The sequence below is a fragment of the Aegilops tauschii genome, chromosome 4 (genome assembly GCF_002575655.3).
Source record: "Aegilops tauschii subsp. strangulata cultivar AL8/78 chromosome 4, Aet v6.0, whole genome shotgun sequence".
Taxonomy (NCBI): domain Eukaryota; kingdom Viridiplantae; phylum Streptophyta; class Magnoliopsida; order Poales; family Poaceae; genus Aegilops; species Aegilops tauschii.
In genome coordinates this window covers 270,080,847-270,099,419 of record NC_053038.3, presented here as the reverse complement: position 1 = coordinate 270,099,419, position 18,573 = coordinate 270,080,847, and positions in this window count along the sequence as shown.

Here is an 18,573-nt window from a genome sequence, read left to right as displayed (position 1 = left end):
AAAGACGAAGATCTTAAAGTTATTGATGTGTCTCCTATTAAATCTTTGTTTTGCAATATGAATCTTGATAATAATTGGGCTGGAGATGAGTCACCTATACCTAGAAGGCGTCCCAAAAATTTGGAGTTTTTAGATCTTGATGCAAAAATTGGTAAAAGTGGGATTGAAGAGATCGAAACTTTAGATATTAATGAACCCACTATTTTGGATTTCAAGGAATTTAATTATGATAATTGCTCTTTGATGGATTGTATTTCCTTGTTGCAATCCGTGCTAAATTCTCCTCATGCTTATAGCCAAAATAAAGCTTTTACTAAACATATCGTTGATGCTTTGATGCAATCTTATGAAGAAAAACTTGAGTTGGAAGTTTCTATCCCTAGAAAACTTTATGATGAGTGGGAACCTACTATTAAAATTAAAATTAAAGATCATGAATGCCATGCTTTGTGTGATTTGGGTGCTAGTGTTTCCACGATCCCAAAAACTTTGTGTGATTTGCTAGGATTCCGTGAATTTGATGATTGTTCTTTGAACTTGCACCTTGCGGATTCCACCATTAAGAAACCTATGGGAAGAATTAATGATGTTCTTGTTGTTGCAAATAGGAACTATGTGCTCGTAGATTTCATCATTCTTGACATAGATTGCAATCCTTCATATCCTATTATTCTTGGTAGACCTTTCCTTAGAACGATTGGTGCAATTATTGATATGAAGGAAGGGAATATTAGATTCCAATTTCCCTTAAGGAAACGCATGGAACAATTCCCTAGAAAGAAAATAAAATTACCTTATGAATCTATTATGAGAGCCACTTATGGATTGCCTACCAAAGATGGCAATACCTAGATCTATCCTTGCTTTTATGCCTAGCTAGGGGCGTTAAACGATAGCGCTTGTTAGGAGGCAACACATTTTTTTTGTTTTTTTGTTTTTTGATTCTGTTTAGGACTAAATATTTGATCTAGCCTCTGGTTAGATTTGTTTTTATGTTTTAATTAGTGTTTGTGCCAAGTTAAACCTATAGGATCTTCTCGGATGATAGTTATTTGATCTTGCTGAAAATCCCAGAAACTTTCTGTTCACGAAAACAATTGTTAAAAATAACCAGAACGTGATAAAATACTGATTCCAATTGAAGTAGATCAATAAACAAATTTTCTAGGTCGTCCTATTTTGGTAGATATTTCTGAGTTCCAGAAGTTTGCATTAGTTACAGATTACTACAGACTGTTCTATTTTTGACAGATTCTGTTTTTCGTGTGTTGTTTGCTTATTTTGATGAATCTATGGCTAGTAAAAGAGTTTATAAACCATAGACAAGTTGGAATACATGAGGTTTAACACCAATACAAATAAAGAATTAGTTCAATACAATACCTTGAAGTGGTGTTTTGTTTTCTTTCACTAACGGAGCTCACGAGATTTTCTGCTAAGTTTTGTGTTGTGAAGTTTTCAAGTTTTGGGTAAAAGATTTGATGGATTATGGAACAAGGAGTGACAAGAGCCTAATATTGGGGATGCCCATGGCACCCCAAGATAATCTAAGGACCCCCAAAAGCCAAAGCTTGGGGATGCCCCGAAAGGCATCCCCTCTTTCGTCTACTTCCATCGGTAACTTTACTTGGAGCTATATTTTTATTCACCACATGATATGTGTTTTGCTTGGAGCGTCTTGTATGATTTGAGTCTTTGATTTTTAGTGTACCACAATCATCCTTGCTGTACACACCTTTTGAGAGAGACAAACATAAATCAGAATTTATTAGAATACTCTATGTGCTTCACTTATATTTTTTGAGCTATATAGTTTTTGCTCTAGTGCTTCAATTATATCTTTTAGTTCACGGCGGTGGATTTGTTTTATAGAAACTATTGATCTCTCATGCTTCACTTATATTATTTTTAGAGTCTTAAAACAGCATGGCAATTTGCTTTAATTATAATATCATGAGAAATTTGATGCTTGATAATTGTTTTGAGATATAAAGGTGGTAATATCATAGTTGTGCTAGTTGAGTAATTGTGAAATTGAGAAATACTTGTGTTGGAGTTTGTGATTCCCGTAGCATGCATGTATGGTAAACCGTTATGTAACGAAGTTGGAGCATGAGGTATTTATTGATTGTCATCCTTTGTGTGGCGGTCGGGATCGCGTGATGGTTAACTCCTACCAACCCCCTAGGAGCATGCGTAGTAGTACTTTGCTTCGAGGGCTAATAAAATTTTGCAATAAGTATATGAGTTCTTTATGACTAATGTGAGTCCATGGATTATACACACACTTACCTCTTCGGTACCATGCATTGCCCTTTCTCACATTGAGAGTTGGTGCAAACTTCGCCGGTGCATCCAAACCCCGTGATATGATACTTTCTATCACACATAAACCTCCTTATACCTTCCTCAAAACAGCCACCATACCTACCTATTATGGCATTTCCATAGCCATTCCGAGATATATTGCCATGCAACTTTCCACCATTTCGTTTATCATGACACGCTTCATCATTGTCATATTGCTTTGCATGATCATGTAGTTGACATCGTATTTGTGGCAAAGCCACCGTTCATAATTCTTTCATACATGTCGCTCTTGATTCATTGCATATCCCGGTACACCGCCGGAAGCATTCACATAGATTCATATCTTGTTCTAAGTATCGAGTTGTAATTCATGAGTTGTAAGTAAATAAAAGTGTGATGATAATCATTATTAGAGCATTGTCCCAAGTGAGGAAAGGATGATGGAGACTATGATTCCCCCACAAATCGGGATGAGGCTCCGGACTAAAAAAAAGGAGGCCATGAAAAAAAAGGCCCAAAAAAATGAGAGAAAAAGAGAGAAGGGACAATGTTACTATCCTTTTACCACACTTGTGCTTCAAAGTAGCACCGTGATCTTCATGATAGAGAGTCTCTCATTTTGTCACTTTCATATACTAGTGGGAATTTTCATTATAGAACTTGCCTTGTATATTCCAATGATGGGCTTCCTCAAATGCCCGAGGTCTTCGTGAGCAAGCAAGTTTGATGCACACCCACTTAGTTTCTTTTGTTTGAGCTTTCATACACTTATAGCTCTAGTGCATCTGTTGCATGGCAATCCCTACTCCTTGCATTGACATCAATTGATGGGCATCTCCATAGCCCGTTGATTAGCCTCGTCGATGTGAGACTTTCTCCTTTTTTGTCTTCCCATATAACCCCTATCATTATACCTTATTCCACTGTAGTGCTATATCCATGGCTTGCGCTCATGTATTGCGTAAAAGTTGAAAAGGCTGAAGCGCGTTAAAAAGTATGAACCAATTGCTTGGCTAAAACCGGGGTTGTACATGATATGAATATTTTGTGTGGGGAAGATGGAGCATAGCCAGACTATATGATTTTGTAGGGATAACTTGCTTTGGCTATGTTATTTTGATAAGACATAATTGCTTGGTTAGCATGCTTGAAGTATTATTGTTTTTATGTCAACATCAAACTTTTATCTTGAATTATATCGAATATGAACATTCGTGCCACAATAAGAAGAATTACATTGAAATTATGCCAAGTAGCATTCCACATCAAAAATTCTGTTTTTATCATTTACCTACTCGAGGACGAGCAGGAATTAAGCTTGGGGATGCTTGATATGTCTCCAACGTATCTATAATTTTTTATTGTTCCATGCTATATTATATTCTGTTTTGGATGTTTAATGGGCTTTATTATACACTTTTATATTACTTTTGGGACTAACCTATTAACCGGAGGCCCGGCCCAAATTGTTGTTTTTTCCCTATTTCAGAGTTTCGCAGACAAAGAATATCAAACGGACTCCAAACGGAATGAAACCTTCGGGAACGTGATTTTCGGAACAAATGTGATCGAGAGGACTTCGAGTCCACGTCAAGAAATCAACGAGGAGAGCACGAGGCAGGGGTCGCGCCTACCCCCCTAGGCGCGCTCTCCACCCTCGTGGGGCCCATGTGGCTCCACCGACATACTTTTTCCTCCTATATATACCTACGTACCCCCAAACCATCAGAGGCATCCACGAAAACCTAATTCCACCGCCGCAACCTTCTGTACCCGTGAGATCCCATCTTGGGGCCTTTTCCGGCGCTCCGCCGGAGGGGGCATTGATCACGGAGGGCTTCTCCATCAACACCATAGCCTTTCCGATGATGTGTGAGTAGTTTACCTCAAACCTTCGGGTCCATAGTTATTAGCTAGATGGCTTCTTCTCTCTCTTTGGATCTCAATACAAAGTTCTTCACGATTCTTGTGGAGATCTATTTGATGTAATCTTCTTTTGCTGTGTGTTTGTCGAGACCGATGAATTGTGGGTTTATGATCAAGTTTATCTATGAACAATATTTGAATCTCCTCTGAATTCTTTTACGTATGATTGGTTATCTTTGGAAGTCTCTTAGAATTATCAGTTTGGTTTGGCCTACTAGATTGATCTTTCTTGCAATGGGAGAAGTGCTTAGCTTTGAGTTCAATCTTGCGGTGTCCTTTCCTAGTGACAGCAGGGGCAGCAAGGCACGTATTGTATTGTTGCCATCGAGGATAACAAGATGGGGTTTATATCATATTGCATGAGTTTATCCCTCTACATCATGTCATCTTACTTAAAGCATTACTTTGTTCTTATGAACTTAATACTCTAGATGCATGCTGGATAGCGGTCGATGTGTGGAGTAATAGTAGTAGATGCAGAATCGTTTCGGTCTACTTGTCGCGGACGTGATGCCTATATACATGGTCATACCTTGATATTCTCATAACTATGCTCAATTCTATCAATTGCTCGATAGTAATTTGTTCACCCACCGTAATACTTATGCTCTTGAGAGAAGCCACTAGTGAAACCTATAGCCCCCGAGTCTATTTTCCATCATATTAATCTTCCAATACTTAGATATTTCTATTGCCGTTTATTTTACTTTGCATCTCTATTTACTCTTTATCATAAAAATACCAAAAATATTATCTTATCATATCTATCAGATCTCACTCTCGTAAGTGACCGTGAAGGTGACAATCCCTTTATCGTGTTGGTTGCGAGGTTCTTATTTGTTTGTGTAGGTGCGTGGGACTCGAGTGTGGTCTCCTACTGGATTGATACCTTGGTTCTAAAAAACTGAGGGAAATACTTACGCTACTTTACTGCATCACCCTTTCCTCTTCAAGGGAAAACCAACGCAGTGCTCAAGATGTAGCACAAGCCTACGATGGAATTACTCATGCACGGCGGTGAGCATCATGAAATTGGTGATGCAGTAAGGTTGATGATGATGACGACGATGGATTTCCCTCTCCGGTGCCCCGAACGGACTCCAGATCAACCCTCCCGAGAGAGATTAGGGCTTGGCGGTGGCTCGGTATTATAAAACGCGATGAATCCTTCTCTCTCATTTTTCTCTCCCCGAACGTGAATATATAGAGTTGGAGTTGAGGTCGGTGGAGCCTCAGGGGGCCCACGAGGCAGGGGGCATGCCCCAGGGGGGTGGGCGTGCCCCCCACCCTCGTGGACAGGGTGTGGGCCCCCTTGTGTTGATTCTTTCGCCAGTATTTTTTATATATTCCAAAAAATATTCTCTGTGAAGTTTCAAGGCATTCCAAGAACTTTTATTTCTGCACAAAAATAACACCATGGCAATTCTGCTGAAAACAGCGTCAGTCCGGGTTAGTTTCATTCAAATCATGCAAGTTAGAGTCCAAAACAAGGGCAAAAGTGTTTGGAAAAGTAGATACGTTGGAGACGTATCAACAACACATGTCTATGGTCAGGAAACATAGCCATCTTTGATTAACGAGCTAGTCAAGTAGAGTCATACTAGGGACACTCTGTTTTGTCTATGTTTTTCACACATGTACTAAGTTTCTAGTTAATAAAATTCTAGCATGAATAATAAGCATTTATATGATATAAGGAAATATAAATAACAACTTTATTATTGCCTCTAGGGCATATTTCTTTCAGTCTCCCACTTGCACTAGAGTCAATAATCTATTTCACATCGGCATGTGATTTAACACCAATAGTTCACATCACCATGTGATTAGTTCACATCGCCATGTGACTAATACCCAAAGGGATTTACTAGAGTCAATAATCTAGTTCACATTGATATGTGATTAACACCCAAAGAGTACTAAGGTGTGATCATGTTTTGCTTTTGAGAGAGCTTAGTCAATGGGTCTGTCACATTCAGAGCCGTATGTATTTTGCAAATTTTCTATGTCTACAATGCTCTGCATGGAGCTACTCTAGCTAATTGCTCCCACTTTCAAAATGTATCCAGATTGAGACTCAGAGTCATCTGGATCGGTGTAAAAGCTTGCATCGGCGTAACTCTTTACGACGAACTCTTTATCACCTCCATAACCGAGAAATATCTCCTTAGTCTTCTAAGGATAATTTTGACCGCTATCAAGTGATCCACTCCTGGATCAATATCGTACGCCCTTGCCAAACTCATGGGAAGGTACACAATAGGTTTGGTACACAACATAGCATACTTTATAGAGCCTATGGCCGAGGCATAGGAAATGATTTTCATTCTCTTTCTATTTTCTGCCGTGGTCGTGTTTTAAGTCTTACTCAACTTTACACCTTGCAATACAGGCAAGAACTCCTTCTTTGACTTTTCCATTTTGAACTACTTCAAAAATCTTGTCAAGGTATGTACTCATTGAAAAATCTTATCAAGCGTCTTGATCTATCTCTGTAGATCTTGATGCCCAATATGTAAGCAGCTTCACCGAGGTCTTTCTTTGAAAAACTCCTTTCAAACACTCCTTTATGCTTTCCAAAAAATTCAACATCATTTCCGATCAACAATATGTTATTCACATATACTTATCAGAAAGGCTGTAGTGCTCCCACTCACATTCTTGTAAATACAGGCTTCACCGCAAGTTTGTATAAAACTATATGCTTTGATCAACTTATCAAAGCGTATATTCCAACTCCGAGATGCTTGCACCAGTCCATAGATGGATCGCTGGAGCTTGCACATATTGTTAGCACCTTTAGGATTGACAAAACCATCTGGTTGTATCATATACAACTCTTATTTAATAAATCCATTAAGGAAGGCAGTTTTGATATCCATTTGTCAGATTTCATAAAATGTGGCAATTGCTAACATGATTTGGACAGACTTTAAGCATCGACACGAGTGAGAAAATCTCATCGTAGTCAACATCGTGAACTTGTCGAAAACCCTTTTCGACAAGTCGAGCTTTGTAGATACTAACACTACTATCAGCGTCTGTCTTCCTCTTGAAGATCCATTTATTCTCAATGGCTTGCTGATCATCAGGCAAGTCAACCAAAGTCCACACTTTGTTCTCATACATGGATCCCATCTCAGATTTCATGGCCTCAAACCATTTCATGGAATCAGGGCTCATCATCGCTTCCTCATAGTTTGTAGGTTCGTTATGGTCTAGTAACATGACTTCTAGAACAGGATTACCGTACCACTCTGGTGCGGAACGTACTCTGGTTGACCTACAAGGTTCGGTAGTAAGTTGATCAGAAGTTTCATGATAATCAACATTAACTTCCTCGCTAATTGGTGTAGGAGCCAATATGAGCATCCAGGTTCCGCTATTGGTTATCGAACGGAGATGAGTCTCGGTCATGTCTACATAGTTCTCGAACCCGTAGGGTCCGCATGCTTAATGTTTGATGACGATCAGTATTATGAGTTTATGTGTTTTGATGTACCGAAGGTAGTTTGAAGTCCTGTATGAGATCACGGACATGACGAGGAGTCTCAAAATGGTCGAGACATGAAGATTGATATATTGGATGACTATATTCAGACACCGGAATAGTTCTGAGGTGTATCGGGTATTTACCAGAGTACCGGGGGGTTACCGGAACCCCCGGGCGATTAATGGGCCTTCATGGGTTTTAGTGGGAGAGAGGAGGAGGCGGCCAAGAGGAGGGGCGCCCCCCAAGCCCAATCCGAATTGGGGAGGGGGGCCGGCCCCCTTTCCTTCTCTCCCTCTTCCCTTTCCTTCCCCTCCTAGTTGGACTAGGAAAGGGGTGAGCCTACTCCTAGTAGGAGTAGGATTCCCTCCCTTGGGGCGCACCCCATGAGGCCGGCTGGCTCCCACCTCCACTCTTTATATACGGGGGAGGGGGGCACCCCATAGACACACAAGTTGATTTCTCAGGCGTATGCGGTGCCCCCCTCCACAGATTTCCACCTCAGTCATATTTGTCGTAGTGCTTAGGCGAAGCCCTGCGTCGGTAACTTCATCCTCACCGTCAACACGCCGTCGTGCTGATGAAACTCTCCCTCGACCTCAGCTGGATCTAGAAGTTCGAGGGATGTCACCGAGCTGAACGTGTGTAGATCGCGGAGGTGCCGTGCATTCGGTACTTGATCTGTTGGATCGCGAAGAAGTTCGAGTACATCAACCGCGTTACTTAACGCTTCCGCTTTCGGTCTACGAGGGTACGTGGACACACTCTCCCCGCTCATTTCTATGCTTCTCCTAGATAGATCTTGCGTGATCGTAGGAATTTTTTTGAAATACTACGTTACCCAATAGTACTATACACTTTGACTCGATGGGAGGGATTCATGCATACACATGCATGTGTGTGCTCATACTGTGTCATGTGATCCCAGAGCATGACCTATATAAATACCATATTACAAACAAAAATAATAATCCCCTCCTAATTCAAATTAACCTCTCTCATTGTCAGGCAAAGTAGTGATGGACCAAGCAGGCCCATAGATGGAAAGCATCGATATCTTTGATAACCGCTTAAGTTGGTGCGAGAGGACAACCACCATCACTTTGCATGTGGGCCAAACATATGTTGAATACCCAAAATGCATAACTCTGATGTGGCACATGCCTCAAAAAACGTAAAGGCCCCACACAGAGCGAGGTTCATTAAGCGTACTACATATGATGGTCCCCTTCCCCCTCTTCGACACATACTATATGCTCCTACCATAATACAACCCAGAAAGAATCCTCCTTGATTGTGAAATGAATTAACCTCTCCCTATGTAGGTCAAAGTGATGCATGCATCGATGATGGCCTCGCGGGCCCACAGATGGGAGCGTCACACGTGAGTGTCCTAGGATAACCACCGCGTGCATGCATGTGGCCCAAAGAGGTGTTGTGTGATGTTTGAATAGCCAATTTCACAACTTTGATGTGGCACGTGCCTCGGAAACCGAAAAGTCCCGACACTGAGTGAGGTGTACTTGTTCACGGACGCGTACGTATAGTATATATGCTAGTCCCGTCCCACCTCTTCAACGCATACTATATACTCCCACCATAACACAAACAAAAAGGTTTCTACCTTGCTGGTCAAATTAACCTCTCTGCCGGCTGCTAGTCAAAGTGATGGACGACGATCTCGCGGGCCCACAGAAAGCGTCACACGCGATTATCGAGTGTCGTGTAGGACAACCATCGACCGCATGTGGCCAAAACATGTATGTATGGAAGAGTTGTGTAATGTTTTAAATAACGAATTCACGACTCTGATGTGGCACCTACCTCACAAAATGGCCAACCCACACGGTGGCTCATGACTCGTAGTGTACTGCCAGCCACCACCACCCCCCCACACACACACACACGCACACCGCGAATCCACCGCAACTATGATGCATGTTAAATTATCCCACGTTAAACATATGTTACCACAGGAGGGACTTTTTAATTTTAAAAAAAACCGAGATCATTAAGACGTTTTAGTACATTGATTGATTTTCTAGGGGTATAATGTGCAAAAATCAAATTTGAGCTACATGCACACGTGACAGTGCACCTAAATGGATTGCAAAAACGCATGTGTCTCACTAGGTGCATGTTTACTCCCCGGGCAAGAAATTTGAAACATTGAGAATCTTGATTTTTAAATTCTAGTACATCCAAAACTTCTTTCAAATTCATGAAACTTATCGTGTTGTCATATGGACATCAATACAAAGTGGCATTGTACTTTTTTTGTCAAATTTGAGACCAGTTTTGATGTAATCTTTATCTTCTGACAAACAGGAAATTATCAATAATTGGGAACCAATATCGCAAACGGATTATTTATTTGAACCATGAGTGTTAGACCAACAATTGATACGTGTCATGCTTCGGTTAAGCAATAAAGCGGCATCATTAATCATCCAAATAGAAAAAAATATACGTGCCGCCACACGACCTGTGTGCCGTGCGAGCAAGCGTGAGTTTACGGGACACATGCGAGCAGTCCGCCGCGCACGCAGATTAGGAGCCGTGCGTGCATGTGTGTGAATTGACGAGAAGCATGCTCGCTGCGCAGTGTCATCAGGAGGCGTGCGAGTAGATGTGTGAAACAACGGTAGGCATGCCAGCAGTCCGGTGCGCAGGCTCACTAGGAGGCGAGCCAGCGGTTTGACCGCCGCCCACCTCTCTCCCAGTACTCCATATTAATGGCGCGCCCGAGCGGCCGCAGCCCCTCATCCTCGCCACACACACAATCCTCTCTCTCTGCTTGCATCCTCGACGCTGCACTCAGTCCTCAAAGCCGTCAGTGTATGAGGATGCCGCCGAAGAGCCCCATCGGAGGGAGTGGCCAGCCGGGGCTGCTGAAGCACCGGAGCACGGCTTGGAGATGGAGACAGAGGTTTCCATCACCGCCGGTGAGGTATCGCTGCACCCTAACGTCATCGACGGCGTCGTGCTTCCACAGGCGGAGGTGGAGGTCCACACCGACTCCGGTGACGACTTGGGCAACGACCCCGGCGACGGCTCCGACGAGCACTCCGGAGATGACGACGACGGACAACCGGTTAGTCATCTATACCCATTTATGTGTCAAATACATCCTAGGGTTTCTCTGGTTACTCCTGCCTCCCGCTTTTTGGAATAGAAATCCTATGGTTATGTTCTCCCAATCCATGAAATCTGAGAAAGTTTCGTTAGATCCGTGTAGTGTATTGATTGTTTGAATGGTACAAGTGATAAGTGATTAGTTGTTTCATCTGTGCAAATGATTTCTGCTAGTAATCCGACTACTAGCCAGGACTTGACAATTGATTTTGAATGACCTACATATATGTGTGTGCCATTATTTTCTTCAAGATTGGTCTGTACATAGACGATTGTGTTTAAAAATCGAACCATAATATCTGGATATGTATAAAAAAATAGCCATAAATTCCTAAGCCTACTTCACGGCATGTAAACATTGATTTGATGCCAAATTTTGGCAACTGCTTGATGTTCGCTAGATATTAGTTTGTAAACATTAATTTGACACCACATTTTCTACTATTTGTATAGGTGATGTCCGACGATGTGGACAGTGAGGATGAAGATGCCCAGAGGAGGTATAAGAGGCAAATCCTGAGGGAGCTTTATGAGGGAATGCATAACATGCGTGTTAGGACCTGGACGGCAGCTATCAATGCCCATTTTGCAACCAAAAGCTTCATGACGCGTATCAAAGTGTTCTGGCGCATGCAAGAGGACGAGCCATTGGCTCCTTCAAGCAGAAGTATTCTCACTGGGTGGTGCACGCCGCATACGCCGAGTACCTGGAGAAGCTTCGGGATCGTGCCAGCAGATGAGATGAGTGTCGGTGTCAAAACCGACGGATCTCAGGTAGGAGGTCCCAAGTTGTGAATCTAGGATCGATGGGTAACAGGAGACAAGGGGCACGGTGTTTACCCAGGTTCGGGCCCTCTTAATGGAGGTAATACCCTACTTCCTGCTTGATTGATCTTGATGAATATGAGGATTACAAGAGTTGATCTACCTCGAGATCATATGTTGTGGTCTAAACCATAGAGGTATGATGAGTAATATCATAATCTATCAACTAGCCTAGCCTCGGCTTATATAACATACCAGAGGCCTAGGATAACAGGAGTCCTAGTCGAATACGTCGGTGGAGAGGAGTCCTTGGCTTGATCACCAAGTCTCGTGGAATCTTCCTCGTATATGTCATCGGCTGTCCGAACTGGCCGATGAGTAAACGACCACGGGGGTCTTTGGCCCAATCCAACTGATCTGGAGATGACGTGGTGAGTACCCCCTAGTCCAGGACACCGTCAGTAGCCCCTGAACCGGTCTTCAAGTTGGGGACGGTCCTCGATTCTTTCGAACTGTTCTTCATCTTCGGTCGTCAGTCTTGAAAACTGGTTCAACAAATCTTCTCATCTTCGATCTTGAGGATCGCCGAAGTAAATCCGAAGAGTTCACACATCGGGTATCCGTCGACCTTCATCAATGCCTAGTTATTTTTATGCCATACCTCGGGTTTGAAGTTGTTCCCGGGCGACAGTGTCCTCTTGTGTCCGAGCTCCAACGCCAGACTGTATTCGAGGTATCTTTTGCAGCCGAGCAACAACGGCGGAATGTACCTGAGCTCCAACGCCGGACTGTGTCCAACCTCCAACACCGGACTATATCCGAGGTGTCATAGATCACCCTGGCTCAAAAAAGTTTCAGCCGAGCTTAATGCCGGAAATGCCCTCTAAGGAGCCAGCCACTTGCATCTGAGCTATATGCCGAACTGCTTCCGAGGTGGCTCAACACCTCGGTCATGGGCTGATTGTTTGTGGATTTTATTTCCGATGCGTATAAATTTATTTGCTGACAAGATGGATTGCCAGTAGCCCTCAAGGTGTCTGTCGGCCTAAAATCCGAGATGCACCTGAAGGAAAATATGAAACCGTTGATCCTAGTAGCTTCTGAGACTCAGGTCGTGAAATCGGCCTGAGATCAACTCCTAGCTCGGCAGCATACATAGGGATAGAAACGCTATGTAATATATAGAGGTAATAGTGATCGGCGGACGGGCCCCTGAGAAAGGGTCGTGAGAAGTCGCCGTGATATATCAGCTTGATGTCGGATAAGTCCCCTATGGTACTTATTGTCGTCCGAAGACGCACTTGTCCATAGTTCGGTTTATGCCGAACATTGAGCACTTTGAATTTTCTGCATTCAATAGGCAATGCAGTAGCCCCCGAGCCACTGGTCGGGTGGCAACACCAGATCAGGGGATCGATATGCCCCTTTAATATTTGTAAATAATGAGCGCAGAGCCCAGTAGCCCCCGAGCCTTAATGTGGGCACGGGTGGCCGACTTAAGGATCAATATCCGTTTGACAGAAAAGTTTGTTGTGTTTAACACAAACTTCTCGGAAAGAGAATAAAGATCTCTTAAAAGAGCTTAGAGCTTGTCGAAATCCAAGCTCGCCAAGGTAGGCCCCAAGGGGTGTAAAAGATGGATTGCAGTAAATGGATTTTACTCGCAATTTTTATGTGTAATGATTCTATGTATCCAAGTACTTTACATCATTAATGCTCAGATCCGTATTGTACAAAACTTTGTGGACCGACCATCGGCTTCAACCTCCTCGGCCAGTAGCTGGGGAGTGTTGGTCCTACTTTATAAAGCCTTTACAAGGGCAAAGTTTTACGGCAAACAAGGCAATCTGGTCATACGATTTTATAAACAAAGGTACACGGAGAGATATGTTATATTACGTTTTAACGTAAGAAACATCTTCCAAAGAAAATAGTCCCGCTATCAGTTCCTTTCTTTGGGTCATCATGCTTATCATGATCATGAAAACTCACCTACTATCAATGCGGGAGGAAAATATTGAGGATTTAGTTCAGGGAAAGTTCCCGAACTCTATGTTATTAATGAAGCAAAAACATTTATTTGCGTCGTTGCCGACCAATGTGATCCTTTAAGATTGCTAGCTTTCGGCTTCACCCAGTCTGAGGTACTAACTCGGATGACCCGGTAGTAACAATCACAAAGGTGCTCCCTTTACCGCCTAGCCGAACAGTCGGGAACGTAGGGGTAAGCACAGGAGCCAGGCAACCCAGCTTGGCCAAGATCTTAAGTCAAATTGATGCATATTTATGGCTTTATAACGATGATTACGGAAGGCAACAGTTTGTATATTGAATACAAAGACTGATGATATATGTTTATTTTGACTCCGTTGCGACCGTTTATCATTTGAAAGTGGCCCATCGTCGGCTTCCACCCCTTTGTAGATGCTACGCAGGGTGTTTCCGCAATAACAAAACAACCCTTAGCCGACATCTCGGTGCCCGGGGGCGGTTGTGTTAGCGGAAACAAGGCAATCGGATATGCGGGCTTTATAACTTTCACTTAGTCATAGGAGCTTAAAGTTGGGAGGCCAGTTACTAGCCCCCGGTTAGTGTTCGGCGATAGCCGAGGTCAAGCCGTAAACACATTGGCCAGTGCTATGAACGGCCCGTCATTTAACACAGTCATTGGATTGCTGACTAGTTTATGCTTATTGTGATAGTCAGTTTTCGGCTTTCTCCACTGAGGTGCTTAACCATGCGAGCTAGAAGCACACTCGCAGTGGTTCTCCCTTTGCACACCTAGCCGAACAAAGCGGAATGTAGGAGGCAAGCACAGGAGCCGGGCAACCCAACTATTGACCGAAGACACAATTCGAAACTAATGCATATATAGCAATATCCGAGAATGTTTTTGCCGAATCTCTAAAGGTGTCTTGCGTTGCACTGCGAGACTTATGCTGGAAACACACAAATAGTTTATAAGTGCCATAGGCTTGGAAAACCAAAAAAAACTTCATTAAAAACTTGACGTCCGAACTAGATCAAGTGTTCGGTGCCAATCCGAAAATTGGTCTTAAATTTTTTGTGTTTCTGTCATGCATTAATATGACACATCCGATCTCAAGACATCAAGCGGGTCAGTTGACGGCTTCAATCTCCTTATCCCGAAGGCGGAGTGCTTCTCCGAGGCTAGTTTAGCAAACTAAACTCGAGCGGCTTTTAGAGAGAAGACATGCCATCCGGCTATTGACCATACACTCGAGTCGAAAAAGGAGCGGTAGAAAAATACTTTGCAATGACAAAGAAGAAAACACATTTACTATAAAACAACTCATATAAATTTTAAGAGCCCCCAAGTGACTTGGGTAAAAGAATTTTATGTATAATGATTGTATGTACTGAAGTACTTATATCATATCTGTGTTCAACCAAACTTTAAACGCGTCTTAACCGACCGTCAGCTTCTCCCTCTTCTGCCAAGGGCCAAAAAGTGTTATGTACTCCACCTGTCGAGAATATGGACGGTGTTTTCGATAACCAGGCAATCAGGCCATAAGGCTATAACGGACAAAGCGCGCTCAGGGAACTTATGCTATATTACTGACAAAGTGTAAGAAGCATCTTCAAAGAAAATAGTACCTCCACCGATACCTTTCTTCGGTTGCCCATTTTACTATGAGACTTGTGCAATATATTTTTTGTATTCATGAGTTCCGTTGTGTGCCGACCATAGTTGAAAACAATAAGAGCGCTAGCTTTCGGCTTCACCCAGTCTGAGGTCCGAGCTCGGATGACCCGATCGTGACAATCGCATAGGTGCTCCCTTTACTCCCTAGCCGAACAATCGGGAACGTAGGGGTAAGCACAGGAGCCAGGCAACCCAGCTTGCGGAACACTTAAGTCAACATGGTGCATATTGTGGCGTAATACACGAACAAGGAACGAAGCCATACAAGTATAATCATATGCAAGAGGAAAGGCTTCATAAAGGAAGCCAGTAAATAAACGGGGTGTTTGAATTTATGTGTCACAAATAAAGTTTTGACAAGGAAGTTTTTCATAAATGACTTTTTGCCAAAAAAGTATAATGCTTTGTCGAACCGAACAAAATTTAAAACTGAAAGTTTTTGAGCATGGAAGCGACTGAGCTGGTTAATGTGTTCGGCATTGATGACGCGGTCCGAGCTTGATGTGGGACAAGGTTCCATTCCCCAAGCCGGTCCTGAGGTGGCGGAGCGAAGAGCTCGGCACTCCGAAGTGGTGATAGCATGGCCAATGCAGGCCGGCAGAGTTACGCTGAAGTCCCCGGCGTGGGTTAATGAAGTGTTGATGAAGCCCCCCGTCCAGCCGAGGTGACAACACTGCCCGACCCGGATCATTTGCCTATGCGCAAAAAAGTGCAAACCGGGGATAATAGTAATGATAATAAATTAAAAAATGTTGTATAATAAATAATTTATGCAAAGTGAGTAATAAAGGAAATATGGCCTGTGCGCCGAACACTCGATGAGGTAGAGCTCTCTCGGCGATGCCGAAGTCCCCGAGTTAACCGAACACGTCGGTATGGCAACACGACCAACAAGGTGATCACGCGAGCCGATTTACGCCGATTGGGACGACAGCGTCGGCTTGCCGAAGAGACCACGTGACGCAGTCGAAGTCCATTACCTACACATGTAAAATAGTGCAGGCCAACAATAATAATATAAATATATAAAAATCCTTGCAAATTAATTTACGCAAAATAATGTATTTAAAGATAAGTGGCCTAGTGCCGTAGTCAATGTCCATGCAGGGCGTCGGCGTGATGCATTAAAGGCGTGGCAAAGCCTGAATTCACAGGTCGGTCCGAATTCCGGTTGCGGCGTTCGCCGAACTATGTATGGAAACTGACTGAACCACCACGCGACCGTCGGTAATGCGGCCACCATTTGATAGACCTGTGTATAAATGATGGAACAAACCAGAGTAATAATTCCTTGGAAAAAATAAACCCAAACAAGCAAAAATTGCCAGGATTAACAGCACCTGGTTTGTTCGTTGTAGCAGTCCGAAGAAAAGCGGCTCCCAAAATTGGGAATCGATCTGCGCACCCATTGCCTGATGGTCGGTGAAGCGACGGTATGGCGATGCTGGAAAAGGTTGGCTCGCCGAGGCGAAGCCCCCGGCCAAGCTAACGTGACGAAGGTGGTCGGCTGACGATGCCGAAGTCTCCGGAGTAGGTTGAAGAAGGGATGGCGAAGCCCCCGGTCTAGCCGAGGTGACGGAGCAGGTCGGTAAGGAGACATTGCAGCTGCCATGTCACCTGAGATGTTGAAGCGGTTCGGCATGATGGACATCGGCTTAAAAAGCAACAGTGCGGCCATGCCGGCGCAGGTCATAACTTGTGACACGGTCAATGCCGGCTTGATGAAGTGACCGTGCGGCGATGCCGGTGTGACCGCTCCGTGTAATCCGTGGGGCGGAGATGTTGGTGATGATTTATCCTTCGCGATGACGAACTCTTGTTCGGCTTGCCCAGATGATGATCCGAAGAAGTTGAGATCGGCTCAACAAAGCGACGACGTGTCTAGCGCAGGTCGGCAGCCGTGGAGCAACGTTGACAGGCTGGTTTGCACCGGCGCGATGGTGAAGATCATATTGGAAAAGACCTTAAAATTAGTGGGATGTGTTTGGGAACAAAACACAATACCCCATACAAAACTTCCTTCAAAAAGGATGTCCGAAATCACGTTCATAAAAAAGATGAACTCAGGTCGGATTCGTTCTCGCGCAGAAAACAGATCTGAAAAAGTGGTCCACTCATCGGAAGGTTCCCGGAGTTTGAACCGTCGGATTGAGCTGAAATTCGGAGGAGTGGTAGACATGGGAGTTCCACAGCAGATGAACGGTTGAATCTTGCAAAGGACCTCCGAGCTAGGCTCTGGAGACCACGCCCTAAACTCGTCCGGATTCCCGTCTAGATTTGACAGGGCTCCGGTATATCATAGATTGCCGGAGATTCCTCCATCGGAACTCGACGAAATTTTGCATGGCTGTTGTAGACTTAATTCCGCACAATTTCACTGAAGGAATCGTCAAAGCGATGCTCAAGGAGGTGGTGGCAGTGGATACAAGTTCGCTGTCCGGAAAAACAGCACGGTCGCCTGGGGGCAATGTTGACGTTGAGCCCCTGAGCTCCGAGGATAATTCCTCCATGATCATGATAGAGATCGGATTTGATGTTGATGAAGGCCCTTGTCCGAACATGACTACCGGAGGCAGGGCACAGTCCTCGGTCAAGCCGAGCTGACCAGTCGAGCCGGTGGTGAAGATGCCGATGTCGCAGTTAATCTGCAGATGAGCCATCGATCCTTTGTCGACCACACAACGGAACTCTCAATGAAAGCACCAATGTCGGTGTCAAAACCGGCGGATCTCGGGTAGGAGGTCCCAAGCTGTGAATCTAGGATCGATGGGTAACAGGAGACAAGGGACATGGTGTTTACCCAGGTTCGGGCCCTCTTAATGGAGGTAATACCCTATTTCCTGCTTGATTGATCTTGATGAATATGAGGATTACAAGAGTTGATCTACCTCGAGATCATATGTTGTGGTCTAAACCATAGAGGTATGATGAGTAATATCATAATCTATCAACTAGCCTGGCCTCGGCTTATATAACATACCAGAGGCCTTGGATAACAAGAGTCCTAGTCGAATACGTTGGTGGAGAGGAGTCCTTGTCTTGATCACCAAGTCTTGTGGAATCTTCCTCGTATATGTCATCGGCTGTTCGAACTGGCCCATGAGTAAACGGCCACGGGGGTCTTCAGCCCAATCAAACTGATCGGGAGACGACGTGGTGAGTACCCCATAGTCCAGGACACCGTCAATGAGATGTGGGATCAAACTATGTACGCTTGAGTATGCTTAATGACGGTTGAACTATGTACTTATGGTTGAACTATGCTTGTGTATGCTTA